Raw genomic sequence first — 16,573 nt, 5'->3', positions numbered from 1 at the left:
ATATGTCCATATCTAATATAAGTAGAACTACTTCTCTCTGTAAGTTCTCATAGAAATAATAGTCTTTTCCACTCAACCTCAAATGTCATGTAGCACTTAACAGCAGAGATGCTAGAACCACACATTGTAGAATAAATCTTATCTCACCCATTATTAATTATAAAAGCTTTGGAAAGCAAGTTAATCCTTCTTTGTCTCATTTTCTCATCTAAGAAATGGTATCTATAATTTATTTCATAGGTATCCTTGATTAATTATTTCTTAAGCACATAAGTACTAAGGAAAAATCCACTTACATGTGGTTCTGTCTTAGAATGCAAACATATTTATATTTTATTTATTTATTTGAAAGATAGAGAGGAGATGTAGAAAGAAAGAAAAGAAAGAGAGAAATAAGGAGGTAGATAGGGACAGATGGCATAAGAGGTACTCTAGCCACTGTAAAAGAACTCCAAATGCTTTCACAACTTAGTACATCTGGCTTTATGTGGGTACTGGGGAAACAAAACTAGTTCCTTAGGTTTTGAGGGCTAATTCCTTAACTGCTGAGCCATATTGATAGCCCCACATGTTTATATTTTTGAAGCTTAATACCTAGTAAATCAATTACTATTTGAAAAATTGATAACCATACCAATACATAGCACATCTTATAAGTCTATTATTTCTTAAATAAATCAGTATTAAACAAAATCATAGCAGAAAATAAAATCCCAAAATCTAGGAAAAAACACAGCTACCCTGATTTAGGAGACAGTTAGAATACCAAACAGAGAATACCAGGAAAGAACCTCTCCACACTATGTTACAGTTAAAATGCAAGGCACATAGAACAAAGAAAAGATATTGAAAGCCTCTACAGGGGATCCCAGTGTGTGGGGGTAAAGACAAATCCCGCGAGAGCAACAGAAAGATGCTCAACAGATGCTACAAAAGCCAGAAGGGCATAGCATGATGTATTTCCATATCAGAAGGTCAACAGCTGCCAAACTAGATCATGATATCCAGAAAAGCTATCCTTCATAATTGAAGAAGAAACAAAAGTTTTCTTTGATAAACACAAGCTGAAAAGATTCATGGCCACTAAGCCAGCCACTAAGAGATGTATGAAGGACTCTTACAAACTAAAGATTAAGAAGCACATGGATGAGAACACATGAAAAAGTTAAGTTACAATAAATGAGTAAATTAATAAATGATAATTAGGAAAGTACCAAATATTATAAAAATAGTAACATGACAGAAATTAATATTTAAAATTTGAGTGTTAATGATATCACTTTTTATCAAGGGAAAAAGACTACCACAGTATATTAAAACATCTCATTATGATAATAGCCATGACTAAACCAGGGATATAAGGAATATACCTTAATATAATAAAAGCTGTACAGAACAAACTTCTAGCCAACATTTTATGAAAAGGGAGAAAACTCAAAAGCATTTCTACAAAAATTAAGAATGATACAAAGGTCTTTTTTCTTCACTCAAATTCAATATAGTACTTTAAAGTCTTACCTATAAAAATAGAAGAAAATATATAAAGGAGTAGAAATAGGAAAGGAAGAAACTAAATTATCCTTATTTGCAGGTAATATCCTTTGCATGGGATTCTAAAGACTTCATCATAAAACACTTAGATATACACAATTTCTTGAATTTCATGTATAAATGAAATATTCATCCCATTACTTCCTTTTATCCCCCTCCATTCCTACTAAGTCCCTTCTACCAGCTATTGGCCTGTATGAGTTAGACCCCTTTTTCTTACCTTATATAACAATGCAATTAAAAGTAGATCAAAGACTTCAATGTGGACTTAAAACTTCTGAATTTTTAGAGAAAAGCATCAACAAAATATTTCAAAATATAAGCACAGACCAGGACTTTTTGGAAAAAAAAAAAAAAAAAAACCTCTAATAGCTCAGGATTTAGATGGCATGGAATTAGAAGTTCTGTACATGAAAGGAAACAATAAAGTGAAGATCCAATCTACAGAATGGAAGACAAGTTTGTAAAAACTATGCATCAGAACTCACAAAATTCTGACCAACCAAATCAGTTAATGGAATGAATAATTCTCACAGTAATTTAAAAAACTCAATGAAATATAAGTAGCCACAAACATATATTGCAATTTCACCATCAGAGAAATACAAATTAAAACTTCCATAAAGATTCCATCTGATTCTAGTCAGAATAACTATCAAAGAGGAAACAAATAAAAAATAACGCTGGTGAGAATGTGAGGGTTAAGGAAATACTGGTATACTACTGATGGGAAGGTAAGGTTCACATTGCCAACCAATACCCAACCAAGAGAAGTTTGTGGGAAGAAAGCATTTATTTTGGCTTACAGACTCAAGGGGGAAGCTCCATGATGGTAGGGAGAAGTAATGGCATGAGCAGAGGGTGGGCATCATCTCCTTGCCAACATCAGATGGACAACAGCAACAGGAGACGGTGCCAAAGACTGGCAAGAGGAAGCTTGATATAATACCCATAAGCCCTCCCCCAGTAATAACCTGCCTACAGGAGGCTTTAATTCCCAAATTACCACCAGCTGATCACTTGTTATTCAGAACAGATAAGTGTATGGTGGGCACAAGGATCAAACTACCACATTCTGGCCCTGGCCCCCATAAGCTGATAACCATACATGGAGTGAAAGGCAAAGCGTTCATCCAACTTTAAACTTCCCCATAGTTTTTAACAATACCAATGGTGTTCAAACATCCCCATAGAACAAATTCATTCAACAGAGCCACAATACCAAAAAATACCCCCCCCCAAGCCCATAATGGCACAGAATAAGTATTCACATTGCAAAAGATGACATTGGGCATTACAAAGCAATATTCAGCCAATACAAAATGTAAACAGAGCAAACACCAACTCTGGAGCTCCTAGTCCAAAAACTCTTGTCAGTGACAAGTCTCCAAGTCTGATAATTCTAACCAGCAACAAGTCTCTTGAGGTCCAATTCTGCCCCTGGCATCTAGGCTACTCATAGTCCCAGAAAACGTCATATAGTGTCAGCAGCTTTCCTTGACAGACATCCTATAGTCCTGCTATCTCCATTAGATCTCCATTTCAACCCACGGTTCATCCGCACAGCTCCATCTGGTCTCCACACAGGTAGAGACAAACAAGCCTGCTTCACACTGCCCATGGCCATTCTCAAAATACAAAACTGTGTTGCGAATTCAATGACCTTCTCTTTCCTGTGCTTTGTATACTCCATAATACTAGGTAGGCTCCCCATTTGTTAATCCAGGGAGGAGTAAAGCCAACTTTGAAGAATAAGACATTCTTTCAGCATTCAGACCCTTTCCAAAGAGTCTGCATTCTTCCTGCTTTAACAATGCAGCAGGCCAGCTGGCCCAATCTCAATGGTTGTAATCACTCATACAATTACAGCTCAACAGGCAGAGGTTTCAGTCCAAAGATTTCATTTCTGTGTCATATTCCTCTGCTCATAGCAGTCCTTTTCCACGTAATGCAAACCTGAACAAGTTCTCAGGACACAGACATAACAGTAAGCTTCTCACACAAACTTCTTCTAGCCCAGTTCAGGCAAAGCTTTTTCTTACCCTCACATGCCAAACTTCTCAGTCCATAGGTATTTCTGCATTCAGGTCTTTCAACTCTGACCAGAATAGTCCATCAAGCTGTACTAATAGCACTGCAAGGTATATTTTAGGTCACTCTTCCACTCCCCCACAAATAAGTTCTAAAAAGCCAAAAGCCACACTTGTGGCAGAAAATACTCAATAAAGAGCAGCTTGAGGGAAGAAAGAGTTTATTTTGGCTTACAGAGTCAAGGGGAAGTTCCATGATGGTAGGTCAAAACAATGGCATGAGCCTCCTGGCCAACATTAGGTGGACAATGGCAATAGGAGAGAGAGCCAAACAGTAGCAGGAGGAAGCTCTCTATAATACCCATAAACCCACCCCAACAATGCACTGCCTCCAGAAGACTTTAATTCCCCAATTGCCATCAACTGGTGATCTAGTATTCAGAACACCTAAGTTTATGGGGCACACCTGTATCAAACCACCACACTTCCCTTCTTGTTGCTTTTGTTTAAAGCCATAGATATTAGTGTCTTGGTAATTATTCTCTGACTAGTCTCTCTCTCTGTCACCTTCATATTCCATACATAATGAATATTATAAGTTGAATTTATTTTCCTCATTTCATTTTTCTTATTAATAGTCTCAAGAACAGAATTTGGACCTCAGACTTCCTCAGATGTTAATCAATCAATTAATTTGTTTCTTGGTTGATTTACTATAAACATGATCTTTCTTTAAAAAAGAGACGTTAGATTGTTTGTCAAGGTAGACTCTCCCTATAGCCCAGCCTGATTGGAATTCACTATGAAGTCTCAGCTTATCATTGGACTTACAGTGATCCTCCTATCTCTTTCTCCTCCTCCCAAGAGCTGGGATTAATGGTGTTTACCACCTTGCCATGCTAGAAAAGAAACTTTTTTTTAAGCAGGGAGAACACCAAACAAGCTTTATTACCATTAAAAAGCAGACATAACAAGCTGAAACATACATTAGCAGTCAAAGGGTTAGTTAGTATTATGTACAAATATAGCTCTTCTTACAAATAAGCTTTCCTTCTCTATAGCTGAGACAATAGCCCCAGGGCTAGAAAATAACCTTCTCTAGCAGCTAGCATGGAAACTAAGGAGCACTCGCCAGCAGGATGAAGCACAGGAACAGAAAGATGAGAGGATGGATTTGGCTACTGTAGTGTAAAATGTTTGGGACGGACCCAAAAATTCAGTTCAATACTAAGAAGCAAATGCTAGAACTTGGTAATACTTTCCAAAGCACTCCCTCAAGTTGTACTGCAAACTACACTAAGTGACAAAAAGGTGCCTAGTGAGATTATTTACAGACATCACAGTTGTACACTACCTCTTAAGTTTGCAATGCAGGCAGTTAATTCTTAATGGAAAAATCTGAAACCTGAACTGCAGATTTAAGCAGAGATTACTAGATTATTCTTAAGTAACATAAAAAAGTTTCCTATATATATGCTACTTGGGGAGCAATATCCATCTATGTCTATAGTCTTTCAGCAATTTTCGTTAGTTTCTCAAAGTGTTTTTTTTTTTTTACTTTTATTACTCTATCTTCATCTTAAGACCTTTTGCTTGTGAGAAACCCACAGATGTTAGAGCAACATCAGCAACGTGTTTGGCCATGTGCATGCCAATTAGATGCCTAGAGTTCCTTGCCAAGCATGAACCATCAAAAGTTATGAGCCAGTGATGAAAATTTGGGTCCCTTTGTGCCTGTATGACTGCACTCATTCAAGCAGAGAGGAACTGGTCTACTCACTGGGCCTTGGGGAATGCAGGCTTATGAGTTGTTCCATATAACATTACTTTCTTAATTAAGATTGGACTCCAGATTTAGCTGTCTCAGTAAGGCTTATTACAATAGGCATGCACACACTAAGATGGTGCAAAGCGTCAAGATGCTAGGAGTTTAAATGTAATATCTTCGTGTGATGTAAAAGGAAAAGAAATCTGATCTTCAGGTGGGAGTGATGAGTCAGTCAGTGAAGTACTTGCCCTGCAAGTGTGCGAATGTGAGTTCAGAGCCCCAAACCCATGAAAAAGTGGTACTGCATGCCTGCAATTCCAGCATCGTGGAGGTGGAAGTCGAGAATCCCGGAGGCTCATGGCTTTGCTTCTTAGGCTAAGTTTGTGAGCTTCATTTTCAGCCATGGAAATGTGATACAAAGCACAGGAGAGCAATTGATGAAGACTCCCAAAGTTGGCCTTTGGACTCCACAAGATGTGTACAGACATAGACCAGCACGCACACGTGAACACGCACACACACCACACACACATACAAAGCCAATCTGTTTCTTTACCTTGAAAAAACTGGTTATAAAATAACAAAAGAGACATATTTGCTTTCCTTTCAAGTAAGTTTCCTGAACAATTCTATTTTTGACATGTTTTCTTACTAAATAAATAATGGTTGTATGCTTCATTTTTTTTTTTTTCCATAGGATATGAACTAACAAGACGTGTTTAAAATGCATGGAGTCTGAGAGAACTCTGATTAAGAAACCAAGTTCAGTAAAAACTGTTAATAAACTTTAGGTTTCTTAATGCTTTTGATTTCCATATATCGATCATAACTATGAAAAGTAGCCAAATCTTTAATAAATTATTGATGACTAAAGAAGCAAACTGAAATAGTTCCAACCAAGCAATCAAAGAGAATTTCTCAGTGTTGTCATTTGTATAGATGTGTTTAATGAGTAAACTTCTTCATTGATTTAAGAGACATTAAAGCAGCTTACATAGGTTATGGCTTCATAATTTATTATAGAAAATGAAATTTTCACTTACTGAATTCTACAAAATATGCTTTAATATGTTGGTCCCATTCAGGTTAAAATTCAGTACAATTTATGACTTGCAAATTAGCTCATGCTTTGTTTGGCTATTATAATAGCTAAAATTCACAATCTGAGCAATTAGAAGTTTTACTGTGCTTCCTAATTCATGTGAAGTTTGTAAACCACAGCACCTTGGGCTTATTGCCAAGTGCTTACAACTTAAACCAGCTATCATGTTTAAGTCTAATTATAAAATAAGTTGCAACACACTTCATACCTCTTTCCAGTAGTAAGTCAAGCCCATACCCCCATTTGTCATGGAGTAGATGTTAATCAATATTTATATTCCCATTATCAGATTACAGGGTTCTAGAAAGCAAAGTCTATGCTGTATTAACTTTCAGCCTCTTAAACCTAACATAATGCCACCTACATGGTCTTCTGAGTGCTGGTAAGCATTCAGCAAATATATATTGGTTTGAGTTGAATAAGCGGGCAGAAATAACATGAAGAACCAGGAAAATGGAGATTGTCGTTTGGGGCATAACTAGAGAGGGCAGTTAAGACGCTGAGTCTGCAAGCCCTCTTGGCTGCTGCAGGGGACACAGGTACTGAGGCTGTCATAGAGGCCAGACAAAATGACAGAAGTATGTAATTTACTGAATACTTGGTATTTATCAAGCATGCTGTGAACCATCATACATGCACCGTATCATTCAATCAAGTGCAGTAAATTGAAATGGTGGGAAGGATTTCTCATTACAACGTATGTGAAAAGCCTGAGGCAGTGCAATATGATGGCTAAGAAAGGCCTCATGGAATCTTACGCTTTGACTGAGTTTGAGTCCCGATGTTGCCAATTAAAATCTCCTGGTAGCATGGGTTCAGGAAAGAGCCTGGAGGGTAAGTAGGAAATATTTCTACAAATGTAAAATGTAAATGTAACTATGAAACTTTTATGTTTCTTCTTACAATTGAATAAATCCCTGCTATCGAATATCCTTTATAATCAAGCCCTGAAAGTCTTTATAATTTCTCCTCTGTTGTGTCAGTTAAAGGACCACCCTAAACTATTTTTTATTCCCCAAACATGCTGCATACATATTGTTCTTTGAAGTAGAGCAACTTAACTTGAGGTTAATCTTAAATCATAGTTTCTTCCTGAGACGATCATTTCTGTTTTAAAGGAAACTGTCAAAAGTGTTTTCCCATGATTTACAAGTGTCAGTAAAACTCCATACCAAATTAGCTTGTGGACATTCTGAGGTTCATGTGATCACTGTTGAATTCCTTGAGACCAGAGACAATATAAAATTCATATTTATATTTCTTTTCCTTAAACCATTTTCCAGTGTCTGACATTGAATATTAGCCATAATTGGAATTTCAGGGTGTCATATCAGAAAGGATATAAGAGCTTGGTCCAAGTAAGCCTAGTCGATCAAAGACTGATAAAATTCTACAAATGTTATAACTACCTGAAGCAGTAAAGCCAGGTTGTCAGTTCATATTCTACTGGGGTAATTGCAAAACCCTATCCTTTAAGAAACACTGGGTTTGTCTAGAAAATGGTTCCCATGTAGGGACAGATTGGAACGCCACAGAACTACGGAATCTATTGATGCCCAGGTCAATCAGAAGCTCTATAAGTGGTGAGAGATGTTTCTCAACACTGCACAGGTTATCCTAGCACTTGCAAGCATAAGAAGCATGCTTGTATGTTTCTTAAGAGTTCATTTCTGTTTTATAAGAGATTTAGAAAAAATATCCAGATCACTGCTTGACCTTATTTCCTTCCTCTCTGCTGTGCTCCATGACAAAGCACCCTTCACTTCTCTTTGTGGAGAAAAGTGGGGATAATATGAATCACAACCAAATTCATTGCGATGGTACGTCAACAGCTGAGATACTTGCTGTTGGTTAACATGGAAGAGTAGTTAGAAGTGTTCCCTATCTCATTTTCCTTGTCTCATATATAGTTGTGTGAAGAACACAGGCACACTGTAGTATTCTGGGTGGCCAGTGCACTATGGCCAACTGTAAACATCAAAACTCATTCAGAGAAGAAGAGCTCTGTACTTTCTTATCAAACAGGGAGAGAACAAGCAGAGAGAGCAGCCTGAGTAAATTGCAGATGCCAGACCTACCTGACTCAATCATACATCAAGAGCAAGCAAATGTCACATCTATAGATGCCAATTTCCAAGTCTGGAAAACCCATTTTGTGTCCTCAACTTTATAAATTTTGTTTATTATTATTTATTTATTTGAGAGTGACAGGCACAGAGAGAAAGAGGCAGAGACACAGAGAGAGAATGGGCGCACCAGGGCCTCCAGTCACTGCAAAAGAACTCCAGATGCATGTACCATCTGTGCATCTGGCTTACGTGGTTCCTGGGGAATAGAGCCTTAAACCAAGGTCCTTAGGCTTCACAGGCAAGCGCTTAACCGCTAAGCCATCTCTCCAGTCCATTGTGTCCTCATATTTTTTAAAAAATACTTTATTTGTTTACTTTCAAGAAGAGAGAGAGAACAGAAGAGGAGAGGAGAGGAGAAGCAGGGAGGGAGTAGAGGGAAAGGCAAGTAGAAGAGAGGAGAGGAGAGGAGAGGAGATGAGATGAGAAGAGAGGAGAGAAGAAGAGAGGAGAACAGCACACCAGAGCCTCCATCTGCTGCAAATAAACTCCAGATGTATACACCACTAGTGTATCAGACTTTATGAGGGTACTGGGAAATTGAAGCCAGGTCATTGGACTTTGTAGACAAGCACGTTAACAGCTGGGCCATCTCTCTAGCCCATGTCCTAAATTTTTGTTACACTCATATATAAAATTTTCAGATACGGAGCCTTCAATGTTTTACTTTTTGACAATTTAATATATAAGTATATACAATTTTAATCTTTGTAGCCCACTTATCTCATTCCTACTAAAACCCTTCTTCTGCCAAAGTAATCTTACTCAACTCTAATGGCTCCCTCTCTCTCCTGTATGTGTGTGTCCTACTGAGTTAAATTATGCTTATGTTCATGAGTATGGATCAGAGACTTTTTCACACTAAAATATGGTCAAATTCCCAGTGCCTATACCTGGAAGAGCAGCTATAACTGTCAATGGTTATTCTCTATTGGGGGGATGAGGTATTTCGAGAGCCCTCACTTCATCCATGATAAAATATGGACTGGCTCAGTCTGGTTCAGGAAACCATATCTGCTGCATGTTCATGAATATAATGCCATGTTATAACCGAGGTCAGCATTCCACAGCATGCTTCACAATCCCTCAGCTTTTACATTCTGTAAGGTTCCCTGAGCTTTGGAAAGGGTGGGTAAGTTGTCCCATGTAGAGCTGGATTCACAAGAGTCACTTATTATCAGCAATTTTGCCAGCTAAGTGTCTCTGCATTAACCTCTTGCCACAGCAGGCAGACACTTGATCCAGCCTGAAAATAGCACTAATCTATGTGTACATATATAAGCATTTAGAAAGTTTGACAACCTTCAAATTTATCAAAACAGCAGAAGTAGGTTCCCCCAACCCCAACAGCTTATGTCTCAAGTCATAGGCTTTCAAGAAGCCTTACAGTATGATTCATGAATTATATCCTGTTGAACAGGCCTCAGATCCAATCAGAAAGTGGTGTATTAATTCCATAACACTTATACCAGTATTTCACCAGTGGGCCACATATCTTGTCTGGAAAATATGTTGTGGAGCATACAAGGTCCACAGCTGGGTAGGACTGTTGGTGACTTTTCTCCCCCAGCAACTTTGATTGCATCTGCTGGCTCTATGAAAACTAGCTTTGCATGTGGCTGCTTCTAGTTCAGTTCCAGCTTAATTTCTTTATGTCCTGTAGCTGAAGTGTGACACTCTCTAAGACTTTCAATGTTCTGTGCTTGAATGTTTTCACCATAAACAAATGGTAAGTATTTGGAGAGATTTATATGTTTGTGGTGATTATAAAATGCAATCATGAATCAAACCATCATATGGCCATCTGAAAATCAGAACACTTTTCGTATCAGTTACAAACTTGAAAAATGGGGGCAATACAGAGCTTTCGTTATGACTGTAATAAAAAAAAATGCCTTTCAATAAAGCCAATAATCAAAGTAAAGAAGTAGCAATAGACTCTTCATTCCATTAAGTTTAGATTTCATTCCTCCCTAAATTGTGGTTTTGGTTGCTGTAATCAAATGAAAATCTTGAGAATTAGTGGCAGTAAGCCAAGTGCTCATCAGCTCTACCTTATCCCCTTAGGACCTCTCATGGTGCTCCTCAGTAAACCAAAGACTTATTTATATGGAGTCCTGTGCAGACAGGGCAAAAGTGGACCCAGTGCAGGGGAATTCACGTAGTTAATGGCTATAATTCAGATGCACTAGCTTGGAAGAGTAGGCATATGAGAACAAGGAGCTAAATCCAAAATCAAAAATAGGTTATATATAAATGGCAGTAGCATATACATTCAGTCACACATTGATTGTGTTCCAATAGCTACATAAGTGTTTCCAAATGCTAGAATACCTTAGTACTTCATTTTAAGGAAGAGTCACATTGTTTCACTTTGAAATGCACTATAACCCTTCACAAACTTTTGTGATCATGAGCTAATAAAGAGACAGTAAAATTATTTTAATCTGATTACTGTAATGCTGACTATACAACAAAAGTCCTGTGAAATTATGTTATATGGAGAGATATGGAAATTAAGGCATCTCATACAAGGAAATCCAAATACCATTATAAGTGACTGAAATTTAATCAAGTCAAAAAGAATAGTTAGTATGTGCCAGAGGAAGTCCAGTGTTTGTACATGAAGTTCTGAACAACCATTCAATACAACTGCTCCAGATGGACCTTAACTGCTAAAAGTGGAATGAAAAGATGTTGCTGCGTAACAGGAAGGGGCTGGGAGTTAGACTGACTAGCAATAGGAAGTTGGATCGAAACTAAGATGTCTACCTTGAATGTTAATTCAATGAAGCCTGTCTAGTCAAGGATCCAGTCCTCACATGAAGATGTTCTAAGGAAGTAATAGGAATAGTAATCCATTTAATAAAGTCACATACTATATATTCATTCATAAGCCATTCTCTCAGTTCTGTTGCTCCCAGGTCTTCGCTGCTGAGACAACAGGCTTCTTTGAGTTCTAATTCAGGAAGAGGTTAGCTACTTTTTCTTTTTTGCTTGTTTCTCTTCTTTGGCTGCTGGTCAAGATCCTAGACACACTTTGCCTAGCTTGTTGGGGAATTTTCACCTTTATCTCAAGAAATCTATTCTGTCTTACTCAGTCCTGATCATATTGCTCACCTTATGTTTATTTTCATGGCACAAAAAATGACATAATAAAATCTGCAGGAGTCATGACATAAAAGTGAGCTTTAAGTAACTCACTCCTTGGCAAACATGTTACTTACGTGCTTGTGGTGACATTGGTATCAATAAAACTACTGGGTTGTCCTGAGTAACAGTCCAAGACATTGTCATCATATAATATCTGACACTAAACAAACACGTAGCTTGTATATTTTCTATATGTAGTATTTGGATCAGATGCCCCCTACCAAAGACTCATATGTTTTGAATGCTTGCTTCCTAGCTGGTGGAAAATTGGGAGGTGGAGCCTTGTTGGAGGTGGCCCCGGCAGATTACAGGCCAGATCCCCCTTGCTAGAGCTCAGTTCACTCTCTTGGTGCTGTTTTCCACCTGTTGTGGCAGGAAGTGGTGTCAAATCTATGCATTGCCACGCTTTCTCCTGACATCACAAAGTTTCCCCTCAAGACTATAAGCCAAAACAAAACCTGTCCACCTATCCACTGCTTTTGGTCAGGTGTTTTGACCCACCAGTTCAAAGCTAACTACAGCACTATAAAATTTAGAGGGTACCACTTAGAATTAAAAATTTGTTATTTGTTTGCTTGCCTGTCTCTCTCTCTCTCTCTCTCTCTCTCTCTCTCTCTCTCTCTCTTTCTGAGACAAATTCTCACCCTGTAACCCAGGTTAACTATGTAGGCCTGACTGGACGACTAACCCAGAACACTCTATACTTCACCTACCTAGATGCTGGGGTTATAGACTTGGCCACCACAGTTCTACCACTGACAAAAGCTTTCTTACTGAAAACGGTATGACCTTCTATGCTAGTACGAGCCTAACACATCCCATGTTTGCTATTCCTCTTGAATCAAGATTTCTATTTGAATGACTGACCCTATGATAATTACATAACAAATAAACTACAGACACACTTCTCTGAACCTATGTCTGCCATTGCATAGCGTGAGGGCAGATTTGTGTCTTTCTGTTTCTTTCAGAATTGCAGTATGTTTTCACTTACACTCTGGATATGCTGGTCATGTTTACTCTTGTGGTGGATCTCTGTTCATTCTGTCCTTTATCTCTCATGGTTCCATTAATAAAAGGCAGTGTGTACTCAGTTTAGGATCGGGAGTAATGACATTCTCTATCACCATACACTCTCACAAACAGTGAAGGAAGCTCTGAAGTATGAAATCCTGACATCTTTGAACAGTATAAAAAAATTTCAAAGCATCTGCATGAATTTTTAAATTTGTTTTTTTTTTTTTTTATTGGAAGCAGGGGAATGCTTTATTTGGTAGAAATGTCTTTAGTTTTTGAAGCAATTGGAGGACTTGAAGCTTGAAGTGGAGAACAGTGCCCCTAGGTTATTTCTAAGCTTCCTTTATCCATATTCAGTCTTCACAGTGGAGATCATGAAAAGGTACATCAAAAGGACTTATAAAAAGTATACACAGAAAGCTGGAGACATTGCTAAGGTGCTTTTCTACAATGCCTTGGGGCCTAGGCTCAATTCCTAAGCACCATCATAAAGTCAGAGGCACAAGGTGGCACATGTGTCTAGAGTTCGTTTACTATGGCTGGAGGTCCTGGCATACCCATTCTTTGTCTCCCAGTCTGCCTCTTTCTCTTTCACTTCCTCTTTCTCTCCCTCTCTCGCTCTCTCTCCATAAATAATAAACCAAGTACCCCCCTATACACACACCACCTGAGGCTATATTCAACTTTCTACAGAGTTATACCCAGAATTCTGTTCCTCACTTTACATATTTCTGGTGTAATATGATAGGGAAATACCCCAAACAGTGTTAACATTCTGTTTGAAGAAAATGACTTGCAAGCATAATAGGGTTATTGTTAATCTCACTGTTCATTGTCTTCCATAAGTAGCTGGGGTGCAGTCTTTCTGTTTTAGATTACCGAGTACTGGGACTACAGGTCTATGTTACCATACCTGGCCAGGGGCATGCTTGCTCATTGTCCTAAATTTTTCTTTTATCTTTCACATATATCAAATATACACATATCATATGACCATATTTATCATATACACATATGCATCATATTTGTCCCTTTATTATCTTCCTTTACATTTCCTCTCCTCTATTGGGCCTGTTCTTTTCACTTTTATGTTAAATATGTGTATATTCAATCCTAGATTGTGCATAGGAGAGAAACATGATAAAGTTATATTTTTGATTCTTGTTTATTCCACTTAGCATGACTTCCTTTCCCAACCATTTTCCTATGAATGCCATATTTTTAAGTTTCTTTATGGTTGAATAAAATGCCATTGTGTTTATATACCAGATTGGTTTCATATCTTGATTCTCGTGATTAGTATAGCTTTAAATGTGAATATGAAAGACTCTCTGTGGTATGCTGACTTAGATATCTGTGAATATGTACCCAGGCATGGTGTAGGTGGCCCACCTAACTCTTCTAAGTTTATTTTTTCTGAGGTACTTCCACCGTGGCTGTACTAGTTTGCATTGCCACCAGCAGCATATGAGTGCTCCTTGTACCAAATCCTCGGTAGCATTTTTAATTGGACAAAGGTGGGATGTGACCTCAGTGAAGTTTTAATTTGCATTTGATAACAGACTATTATTTCTTTTTTTTTTAATTTTCACAATGTTTATTAACCTTTTTCATGATTATAACAAATATCCCATGGTAATGCCCTCCCTCCCCCCCACACACTTTCCCCTTTGAAATTCCATTCTCCATCATATTATCCCCCCATCTCAATCACTGTAGCTACATATATACAATACCAACCTATTAAGTAAACCACTTTAATCTGGTGTTCACATAATACTTTCTGACATTACTGATTTCTGCTTGGGTTGATGGAATCAAAGAGAAATGATGAAATCTGAAATTATACACAATTATTTACTTTATGGAGATAAAAGTTGCTCTTTGTGATGTTATTCTTGTTTCCTTTCCAGACTGTAGAAACATGAATATACTGTTTCTAACATAATCTCGGTAAAGCAGAATGACATTTAATGCCATGAAAGCAGAATACTCTCACCAGTGTTACACTTTTAATAATAAATTCTTAATTTTTTGTTAAAAGCCATGTAAAATTATTAAAGAAGTATAAAATTATATTGTACTTTTATTTAGGCAGATGATATAGATACATGAAATGTCACTCACTTTCTTTCCTACTTCTAGTTTGTTTTGCAGCAGCCATGTCTCATAGTTAGAATATATATTTCCAGATTTTGTGTGTGTATGGTGTGTGTGTGTGTGTGTGTGTGTGTGTGTGTGTGTGTGTATGTGTGTACTCATTATTTGGAAATGTATATTTTAATGTTCAATTCTTTCAGTTATCAATATATAACACTTCATATGTTTTTGCTATCTTTTATTTGTTAGAGACTTTACATTCATATTGACTAAATTCCTTGCATGAATTTACTCTCATTTTTATATTATAGTCTCATTTTGTATTCTTAAAAAATGTTTAAAACATATTAACATATTTCAAATAAATTAAGCATAATAAGTTTTGGCATTTACCCATGTTACCAGCATACCACATATTTTTTTCTTTTTAAAATAACTTTATTGATAATTTTTATAAACGTACCTACAGTATTTTGATCATTGCCACTTTTGGTCACTCTCTCGGGACCCTACTCTCTGAACTGAACCCTTTTCTCCCTTAACCAGTCTCTCTTCTGTTTTGATGTTTTTTTGTTTTGTTTTGTTTTGTTTTGTTTTGTTTTTGTCTTTCTTCATCATCTGTGATGACATGGTGATGGGCTCAATATTATACAAACTATAACGGCTGCTGTGAGGCCATCTGAACTAGAATATTTCTTTCTTTGTGAGGCAGATAAAATATTTAGAGTACTTCTGAAGTTCATTTTTCACTATTCCCATACCTTTCTGCTGCAACCCATTGTCCCCAGGTTTATTTTCTCCATGACTTGACATTTATAAATTTTGGTGTGTGTAAGCAGTAAATATCAGCTTTTCATATTTATATTTCCCCTAACAACAATCTATAAGAATTATCTGTGCTGACATATGTTGAAATATTTTATTCATTGTAACTGATGTTTATTGTATCATTAGATGAAAATACATTAATTTAGCCATCTTACTTTTGCTGATCTTTTAAATTTCTTAAAATTGATCAACCTTCTAACAGAATGCTATAATAATCACTGCAGCACATGCCATAGATGTACATTAGAAAAGTTCTAAAAGAATGTGAAATTTATAGATCATAGGCAACACTATTATTAGCTGTTATCAAATTTTCTCCAAAGTGATTAAATTAAAAGCTTTGGTATCATTGGACGAGTATTATTTTCTCACACCTTAATCACATGTCATATAATTGGCATTTTGGTTGTTTACAGATCAGATATTTTTGTAAATTTTAATTATCATTCTTCTTATTTGTGCATAATCCTTTGCTCATTACTAATTATTTATTTCCTGAACTACAAGAGGACTTTACCTCCTCTCTTGGTCCAATTGCAGACCTAGGCTTGGATGTGTGTCTTTGCAATGCAATCTGACTAGTCTGAAATTATATCTGGCATTTTAAATAGAAACTTGGAGATACAATGCATCATTCCACCTAATTCATTTAAGACTGTTGTATTTGTCCTCCAACATTCTTGTCATATAGACTGAAATAATCAAGTCACAGCAATTCATTAAATGGCAAATGCTGGCAAACTAACTCAGTGCCTACGTTAACACATAATTTATTAAAACATTTATATTAATAAATGTGGTTCCTCATCCAGCCTCATATTGAGCAAAATGCCTAGAGAAGAGACACTAAAGTGACTGGTCTCTACTAAAACTGATAAAATCAAGGACATTATACTCT

General features: G+C 37.0%; 1 protein-coding gene across 2 annotated transcripts in view; it reads right to left on the bottom strand.

The window, feature by feature from the left end:
- Epha6 (EPH receptor A6) overlaps positions 1–16,573 on the bottom strand; it is a 1,036,261-nt gene that overhangs the window by 658,195 nt on the left and 361,493 nt on the right. The window lies entirely within an intron of this gene.

The sequence above is a fragment of the Jaculus jaculus genome, chromosome 4 (genome assembly GCF_020740685.1).
Source record: "Jaculus jaculus isolate mJacJac1 chromosome 4, mJacJac1.mat.Y.cur, whole genome shotgun sequence".
Taxonomy (NCBI): domain Eukaryota; kingdom Metazoa; phylum Chordata; class Mammalia; order Rodentia; family Dipodidae; genus Jaculus; species Jaculus jaculus.
The sequence above is the reverse complement of the archived record's forward strand: the minus strand, read 5'-3'. Positions and strand labels throughout refer to the sequence as shown.